This window comes from Staurois parvus, unplaced genomic scaffold (genome assembly GCF_062004578.1).
Source record: "Staurois parvus isolate SC_StPar_1 unplaced genomic scaffold, SC_StPar_1.0 ptg000903l, whole genome shotgun sequence".
Classification (NCBI taxonomy): Eukaryota; Metazoa; Chordata; class Amphibia; order Anura; family Ranidae; genus Staurois; species Staurois parvus.
Window position 1 is genome coordinate 1,258,509 of NW_028318699.1, and position 10,062 is coordinate 1,268,570.

Below are 10,062 nucleotides of genomic sequence, written 5' to 3' on the forward strand. Positions count from 1 at the left end.
TTAACCTCTCTCTCCTGTGGCCACAACATCCTTCACCGCTTTAGTAAATTATCATACTACAAAGTTAACTTCACTAAATCATTGATATTATGCCTTGGAATTAGCCCTAATCTAAAAAGTGCCCTATCAGGACAGCTCCCATATGCCTGGAGCGATGCAGAGATACCTTATCTTGGAATCACACTTGCACCTAGCATGAGTTCCTTAGGCTGGCCATAGATGGGCTGTTTATCAGCCAAATTGTCGAATGATAACTGAAAAATCGGTTGTTGCCGTTACCACCAATATCTACAAAAAACTGACGTTTTTTGTGGATTTTCCAGCATTACCAATAAAAAGAAATGAGAAGATCCACGAAAAACGGCTGACGGCATTACCCCACTAACGGCGTGAATATCGACCGATTTTTCGTGCGGACGAAAATTTGGCCAATAAACAACCCTCTATGGCCTGCATTAGAAGCAGCCAACTTTGCACCTCTGATAACTAAACTAGATACGGAGCTTAAGCATTTATCCTAGTTTGAATTGTGGATGGGCAGATTAGCCTTCTTTAAGATGACCATACTCCCACAAATCCTATACCTATTTTGCACTCGTCCCATCCCAGTTGAAGCAAAATTCTTTGACTCCCTTTCTAAGCTCCTCAAAACATATGTATATGGAAAGGTAAATGGACTAGATGATCACACAACCTACTAATCAAGTATAGAAATGTTGGAGGTGTAGGATGTGTGGATATCAAAGATTATCTTTCTGCGGCTCGCTTGGATCAATTTAGTTGGCGGTTCAGGAGTTCAACTGAAGTACTATGGTAGAGATTGAATCTTCATTAACTCCACTATCTGACTTGCAAATGCTACTACTGTACTTGCCAATATGTGGAAAAAGCAAGATCTAAAACTACTTCCACTGATAGTGCAGACATTTGTGGAAGCATAGTGGGCTCTCATCAGGCCTTCTGTTTGGGGCTTACATAACAAAGAGGTGTCACTTACCACACAGGTTCTAGAATCATTATTGCCACTGCTGCCCATCAGACAGTTAATTACTCAGGGTATACTAGGGATTGACAACTTTTACAATGGATCCAACCTCAAGAGCTTGGAACACCAGGTGGAAGAGTTCAAGTTGCCTCTCAATACCCATTTCACCTGTATCTGCATCTTAAACTTCTTGAAGTCTCACCCCATCCCCACAGCCAACATCCATCCTAAAGCCTGGCAATTTTATACTAGTTGCAAACCAGCCTTAAAGGGCATATTGTTGTTTTATGGCGTTTTACAGGATAAAATTTTTTTTCCAAAAGCAGCACTATTATTGAAGTGGGAAACAGATCTTAAGACCACATTTATCCTATAAAACTGGTTGGCAAAAATACAATCCATCCAGCAGGTGGCCCACTGTGTAAACCAATGGGAACTAGCCTATAAGCTTCTTAGCAGATGGTACTGTCCCCCATACAGGATTGCTATATTCTCTTCCTCAAGTTTCCAATTGTGGGGGAGAGGTTGTGGTCATACTGGTCATTTGTTAGATATACTATTGGTGTAACCTCTTGCGCTTATATGGATACCCCTAAATCAAAACTGCTCTCACCCAACCTGACCCATATGGTATGTGCAAATCAATATGAAAAAAATGGCGAAGCGCTAAACAATAAAATAAATGACAAAACTCAACAGTATAATATAATTATCCACAACTGTGTTCTGATCCAATCCGGATCCAATTGTGAATAAACACGTGAAAAACTGTTGAAAATAACAGGAAAACCTGTTTAAGTACACACTTAAAAAGTGACTCAAATTATATAAAATATAGATACCCCACCCTCCTGTCCCAATAATGGGACTTTTCAAATAGTGTAACAAGTGAATCCCCTTCTGGGGAAAAACAATAATAGCGATCAGTGCCAATTATATTAAATACAAAAGACCTTCACTTAAATCAACCTCATATAAATAATCTCAAACATAAATAATGTCCAATACACAAAAAACTTAAAAACATATAGCCGTGATCTACAAATAATTCATGCAGGTGATGAGGTGAAATAAATGATCTCCACTCTGGTGAAAAAATCCTCAAATAGCCGAAATGGCCCCTCATCTCTAAAACGTGACCACAAGGGCCAGCTCGCTTTTTAGGATCACCCCACGATCCTTATGGATGTTATCTTGTCACAGGAGAAAATCGCCACATAAGCTCCCTTCAGTAACACCCCTTAGTCCTCTCAGGTTCCTCCTGGCACAGGTACTGCAATACAGCTCACTCCCCACTCAGGATCATATTAATAAGACAGAAAAAAGATCCTCCATGGTGCAATACTGTTTGTTACTCAGTAAATGACATAAAAACTAATTGCCCACTTACATTTTTCAAAGATACAAAGCTTCTAAACCTCATGCATAAGGGTGTACTGCATGGGTTTGTTGGGTGTACCAAAATGGCCCCCACGCCCGGAAGTGTGTCACCGGAAAGTTGTGTACCAACGTGTTGCGTCACGTTGTCACGTGACTTCATCACTTAAAGTGGAGGTCTGGTCAAAACAAAAAAAATAAATAAAAGTCAGCAGCCACAAAAACTGTAGCTGCTGACTTTCAGAAAGTCTAGGTGATTGCAGCAGAAGTAGGAGCGGGTACCTGTCAAATTTGGATATCCCCCCCCCCATTCCCCAAAGGTGCCAATCCTTAAACGGGGAACAGGGGATGAAGCCTTAAATCTTCCCCTTTTGACTGCAGCACCGCTTTAAGTCTAAATGCGCTGCCTACGGTCATTACAATGTTAATAAACACTTTGTTTTAAGCCGCAGTATGTTCTTTTGAGGACTTCTTTTCTAGTAGGGTCTCACCCACTGGTCCATTTTTCTACTGCATTGTCTTGGTTCTGAGGACACCACCCTAGGATTTGGGTGATTTGGCATATTCATTATACATTTAGTTGTAATTTCATGTGCTTGTGGATCCCATTTTAGTTTTTTGCTGCCTACTGACTGCCCTGAGCTCTCTTGCTCCTCCACCTCACCTAAGTTTTCATTACCTCCATCAGTATACTTGGTTTTACTGTCTCTTTGCAATTTGAATTAAGGTGGCAATATACCAACATTTTTCCTATAATGTATTCAAGTATATATCCAGTCAAAATGTTTTGTTTTATCAAAACTTGGGAAGGATTAAACGCCTGTCCAATTTTTACTATTAGCAAGGGCTCTGTTAGAGAGATTTTCTTTCCTTTTCTGTCCCCGCAACAATGGTTTCATCAGAAAGGAAGTGATTGAGCTTTTGAGACATGGACACAAAAAGTAATACAAAACTTTGTAAACCAAATCCACTCAACTGTTCAAATTTCCAAGGGACTGTCCCAAGATTTGAACTGAATCATAGGTTCCTGCAGGTCCACTCTGTATCCTGTAGTCTCCCTGCTGACCCAGTAGAGCCCATGGTTGTCTGATGTTGCCTATCAACAGACGTAAGCAATGAAAGCCCTATACCCAACCCTTAGGCAGAGGGAACAGTCCTCATTCCTTTTCTACACAGTAAGGCCTTTTTTACAGGCTACACTAATTGCTCTTCTGATGTCTTCAGATGGCTGCAGTTACCTCCTTAGGTGAGACTTAACCTTATACTGAGTTACATAGTTAGTCTGGCTGAAAAAAGACAAAAGTCCATCCAGTTCAACCAGAGAAAAAAAAAAGTTATAATCCTACAGCCACAGTTGATCCAGAGGAAGGCAAAAAAACCCCCCAGCAAATCATGATCCAATTTGCTCCTGTTGGGAAAAAAAATCCTTCTTGATCCCCCGAGAGGCAATCCGATATTCCCTGGATCAACTTTACCTATAAATGTTAGTATCCAGTTATATTCTGTGTATCTAAGAAACAATCCAGGCCTTTTTTGAAGCAATCCACTGAGCTGGCCAGAACCAACTCTTGAAGGAGTCTATTCCACATTTTCACAGCTCTCACTGTGAAGAAACCTTTCCGTGTTTGGAGATTAAATTTCTTTTCCTCCAGACGTAAAGAGTGCCCCCTTGTCCTCTGTGATGACATCAGACTGAATAGCTCTACACCGAGTTCACTATATGAACCACTGATGTATTTATAGATGGTGATCATATCCCCCCTTATGTATTATACATGGAGATCCCTTAATCTCCTCTTCTCAAGAGAGAATAAATTCAGTTTCTCTAATCTTTCCTCATAGCTGATCTCCTCCATGCCTCTTATCAGTTTAGTTGCCCTTTTTCTGTACTTTCTCAAGTTCCCCAATGTTCTTTTTGTGAATTGGTGTGCACAACTGAACTGCATATTCCAGATGAGGTCTTACTAATGATTTGTACCGGGGGAAATTATATCTCTCTCTCTGGAGTCTATACCTCTTTTAATACAAGAGAGGATTTTGCTTTAGAAACCGCAGCTTGGCATTGCATGCCATTATTAAGTTTTTGATCTACCAGAACTCACAGATCCTTCTCCATCATAGACTCCCCCAGTTGTACCCCCCCTAGTATGTATGATGCATGCATATTCTTAGCCCCCAAGTGCATAACCTTACATTTATCAACATTAAACCTCATTTGCCACATAGTTGCCCAATTACACAGAGCATTGAGGTCGGCTTGTAAGTTGAAGACATCCTGTAAGGAAGTTATTCCACTGCACAGCTTGGTGTCATCTGCAAAGACTGAAATGGGATTTTTAATCCCAGACCCTATATCATTTATAAATATATTAAAAAGTAAGGGTCCCAACACTGAACCTTGGGGTATACCACTGATGACCCTAGACCAGTGGTCGGCAAGCCGCGGCTCGCGAGCCACATGCGGCCCTTTACACGCTTTAATGCGGCTCTTGTGTGCCGGGCGCCCGCTCCCCTCCCTCCTCTTGGGCGGCAGGGACTCTGCAGCGTGATCCAAAAAAAAAACAGCCAGGGAAGCGCGCTCAAATGCAATGACTGGCCAGTCTCGCTGCCACTCACATCCTGATAGCCAGTGATTGGCTGTCAGGATGTGTGTAGGCGGAGCAGCGTGACGAACGTGAGAGGAGCTAGGCTCCTCTCACAGTCCGCTCTGAAGACCGGAAAGTCGCGGGAACACAGCGAGAGGAACGCGCGGAGCAAAGGTAAGTGAATTGACACAGGGGGAACTTGGCTTACTACTTGCTACTTACTTACTACTACTATATGAGGGATGAATTAATATGGGGGATGAATTACTATAGGGGGGATGAATTACTATAGGGGGGATGAATTACTATGGGAGATGAATTACTATATGGGGGATGAATTACTATAGGGGGGATGAATTACTATAGGGGGGATGAATTACTATGGGAGATGAATTACTATATGGGGGATGAATTACTATGGGGGATGAATTACTATATGGGGGATGAATTACTATGGGGGATGAATTACCATATGGGGGATTAATTACTATGGGGGATGAATTACTATATGGGGGATGAATTACTATGGGGGATGAATTACTATATGGGGGATGAATTACTATATGGGGGATGAATTACTATGGGGGATGAATTACTATATGGGGGATGAATTACTATAGGGGATGAATTACTATGGGGGATGAATTACTATATGGGGGATGAATTACTATATGGGGGATGAATTACTATGGGGGATGAATTACTATATGGGGGATGAATTACTATGGGGGATGAATTACTATGGGGGATGAATTACTATATGGGGGATGAATTACTATATGGGGGATGAATTACTATGGGGGATGAATTACTATAAAAACTTATTGAAACTAAAAACAGTGTACCATCCTATGTATTTTCAGTTTTAAAAATGTGGCTCTCAAAATAAATTTCAATCGTGGTTTTGGCGAGATTTGGCTCAGTTGAAAAAAAAGGTTGCCCACCACTGCCCTAGACCATTCAGAGTATGAATCATTAACCACTACTCTCTGAATACGATCTTTTAGACAGTTTTCTATTCATTTACATATAGATTTTTCCAAGCCCGTAGATTTTAACTTACACATTAGCTGTGTGTGGGGAACTGTGTGAAACGATTTTGCAAAATCCAAGTATATCACGTCGACCACCACCCCTCTGTCCAAGTATACCACGTCCACCGCCACCCCTCTGTCCAAGGTTTTGCTCACCCCCTCATAAAAAGAAATCAGATTTGTTTGACAACTTCTGTCTTTCATGAATCCATGCTATCTGTTGCTTAAAATGTTTTTTCCAGCAAGAACTCATCTATGTGGTCTTTTATTAAACTCTCAAGTATCTTCCCAATTATAGAAGTTAAACTAAGAGGTCTATAATTACTTGGTAAATATTTTGAACCCTTTTTAAATATTGGCACCACATTGGCTTTAGGCCAATCCAGTGTTACTATGCCAGTCATTAAAGAGTTCCTAAAAATGAGAAACAATGGCTTTGAAATGACAGAGCTCAATTCTTTAAAGACCCGTGGATGTATGCCATCCGGTCCTGGTGCTTTATTCACCTTTATTCTGTCTAAATATTTTTGGATCATATCAATTCGGAGCCAATGTGGATCATCTGGAGCTGTGTCAATACCATGCCCATTATGGACAAGAGCTCCCCCATGCTCCTTTGTATACACAGAGCTGAAGAAGGTATTAAATAAATTTGCCTTCTCTTTGTCCCCAGTCACCCACTCTAGATTATTTTGTAAAGGGCCTACATGCTCGGACCGGAACTTTTTACTATTAATATATTTGAAGAATTTTTGGGGGTTGGTCCTGCTATCTTTTTGTTCGTTTTCAATTTTTGCGGCCTTTATTTCCTTTTTGCATATTCTGTTATATTCTTTGTAATGTTTAAATGATGATAGCATTCCTTCATATTTATATTTAATAAAAGCTCTTTTCTTATTATCTATAGCCTTTTTAACTTTGGCCGTAAGCTACATAGGTTTGATCTTTAGCCTTTTAAACTTGTTGCCCATGGGAATATGTTTTGCAGTGTGTTCACATACAGTCTTTTTGAAGAACTTTCATTTCTGTGTTGTGTTCAACAATGCCAATATTCCCTCCCAGTATAAGTCTTGGAGAGCAGCTCTCAGCCTTGGAAAATTAGCTCTCTTGAAATTGAGCGTTTTTATTTTTCCCGTATGTGCTTGCTGTTTACAGCTAACAATAAATGAAATCACGCTATGGTCACTGCTACCCAGATGTTCTTTTATATGGACATCCATAATAAGCTCTGCATGGTTTGAGATTACCAGGTCCAGCAGAGCATCATTCCTAGTAGGGGTCTCTATGAACTGTACCATAAAATTGTCCTGTAGTAGGTTTAAAAATGTTTGCCCTTTAACTATTCCTGCAGTACCATTACTCCAGTCAATTTCCGGGTAGTTAAAATCCCCCATTATTATCACAGTCCCAGCCCTTGCAACCCTTTTGATCTGAGCAAGGGGCTGAGTTTCTACCTCCTCATTAACACTGGGATGCCTATAACAAACTCCAATGATTACCTTTGTAGTACACACCCCCATGTGCAGTTCCACCCATAATACTTCAGTTTCATCACACTCTCCATCAACTAGGTCCTCTTTCACACTCGCTCTGAGATCACTTCTCACATAGGGACAGACACCACCACCTTTCCTATTTACTCTGTCTCTCTGAAAGAGAACATAGACAGGAATATTAATGGCTCAGTCATGCAAAGAATAAAGCCAAGATTCAGCAATACCAATTAAATCATAGTTCTTTTCATGCACCAAAGCTTCTGGCATTTGTGAACAAACACTTTAATTCTTTGACACCTTGTTCCCACTTATTTTGCATATTTTTTATTTTCATACAAATGGTACCAATTCCACTGGTTGTTTGTAACATGAGAACCTTCTTATCATCTGCCATAGCCTTTCCTCCATCTTTCCCCATTCTACCCACCAATAAGTACTGACTCCTGTCTGATCTGTCTACCCCATTATAATCTAATTCTCCCTCCCCCCTCGATCCTAGTTTAAATACTCCTCCAGCCTTCCCATAAACCTCTTCCCCAGCACAACAGACCCCCTTCCATTTAGGTGCAGACCATCTCTAACATATAGGTTGCACCCCAATGAAAAGTCAGTCCAGTGCTCTAGAAATCCAAATCCTTCCCTCTTAGACCAGGTCTTCAGCCATGCATTGAGTTCTCTAATCTCCCCCTGTCTTTCCTGAGTTGTGCATGGCACAGGTAATTTTTCAGAGAATATCACCTTGGAGGTCCTTCCCTTCAACTTGCAGCCTAGTTCTTTAAATTGGTTCTTAAGGAGTCTCCACCTTCCATGCATTCTGTCATTGGTTTCAACATGAACCAAGACAGCTGGGTCATGCCCAGCCCCTCCCAGTAATTTATCAACCTGTTCCACCACACGCCAAACAATGGCACCAGCAATCCAGGTTGAGGCAATCCTGGTGACAAATTATTCTATCAGATCATAGAATCCCCTACTATCACCAGCTGTCTAGGCCTTCCTGCACTACCCTCACCATCCCTCACAGTTGGTCTGCCCTCCAACCTGTTAGGGATAGCAGTGACATCCAGGGCTGCAACCCCCACATCTTCACCCAACTTGGCAAATCTGTTTGGATGCTCAAACCCAGGGCCAGCCTTCCTTTTCTGCGAGCCCCTACCTATCAGAGCCTGGATCCGAACCTAGGACTTCTGCAGTGAGAGGAAATGTTTCTTCTTGCTGAGCCACCTGGAATGCTGGACAGCTCCCTTGACAAATATTTGGATGATCCTGCCTTGTTTGTCTTGAATCTTGAACCTCTTCTGCCTTCTCCAGCCAATATCCCGCTTGTCTCTCCTGCTGCAGTCTATACCTTTGCTACCAACCTTTGGCTTGTTCCTGGACTACGATTTTGCCTCATCCCCATCTACTACCACTTGTGACCGACCCTTGGCTTGTTCACTGACTCCGCTTCTGCTAAATCCTTATCTGCTCTATCTGCTATCGGATTCTGGCTTGCTCATTCCTTGGTGGGGTGATCCTGAGTACTGCGACCTGGTACTAACATGCAGCGAAATCCATCTCCACCATTAGGAGCTCTGGTGAAAACCGGTTAGTGCGGGGTGCACCTCAGGTGAGCCTGCATCATTTCCCAGGGTGACCTGCTGGTGTATACTAAGCAAAATGGTAGTGTGACAAGAACACCCCTACCTGGAAAAAGAAGGTTACTAGGTGATCCACGCGGAGTAATATAATTTCAAAAATATTCCAAACAATACTTTATTTGATCACATAGATCATAAGGAGGTTAAACATGAGCACGGTGTACATATGAAAAAATAAATAAAATCATGTTAAAAAGCACTAGGCGTCTTCAGTTTCGGGTCATCTTAGCAAATAGAGTACCATAAGGCAGAGTTATATAGTGGTGATGTAGTTATCCTGGGTTTCCATGGGTTTTCATCTAGTATTCAAATGAACCATGTATTCAGCAGATGTGTTCCCAATATATGTCAGGTATCTCCTGGTATGAAACAGCTGGAACACAGAAATACATAGTATATATATAGAAGTATGAAAACCAAAAAACCAAAACACATCCAAAGTTCACCAGACCTCCCTCTACAGTAGTCAATGGATACTACTATTACCTTCTCAATAGTGAAATTAACAGGCCAACTTCTCAAATGTAGGGACTTCCTGGATAGCCACCCCAAGTGAAACAGGGTCCACAGTACCAAATGATTCTGAGGATATATATAGAAAAATAATGATACATATAAAAATCGTGGGCATCACGTCACCCTGAAAACAAGACACGCATAAAGTGGGTATAATACCATAAATGAAGATCAAGAAGACTTCTGTCGACTTGAAATAAGATCAGGTCCTTGATGCTTTTCCAAGATACATGTAGGGGTGGGAAGCCAGGTAGTCACAATACATGGATTCCAAACACATAAACTGTGTATATGGCGTATAGCAGGCTATGCAGGCCTGAGTTTTTAGATCCAATGTAGGGTTTCCAAAAATTACTCAAAATGAGAAGATTATTGCTCCATATACTATGTATATAGCATGTAACAGGCTGTACAGGCCTGAGTATTTAT

General features: G+C 41.3%; 1 long non-coding RNA gene across 1 annotated transcript; it reads right to left on the reverse strand.

Annotated features, from left to right (window-relative positions):
* Positions 1 to 9,216: 9,216 nt before the first annotated feature.
* LOC149442186 (uncharacterized) lies at positions 9,217 to 9,717 on the reverse strand. Its single transcript, XR_016307212.1, has 2 exons — positions 9,604 to 9,717; positions 9,217 to 9,490 (listed from the first exon to the last, which is right to left on the reverse strand). It is a non-coding gene; the product is annotated as an uncharacterized LOC149442186 (long non-coding RNA).
* Between the last annotated feature and the right edge of the window lie 345 nt (positions 9,718 to 10,062).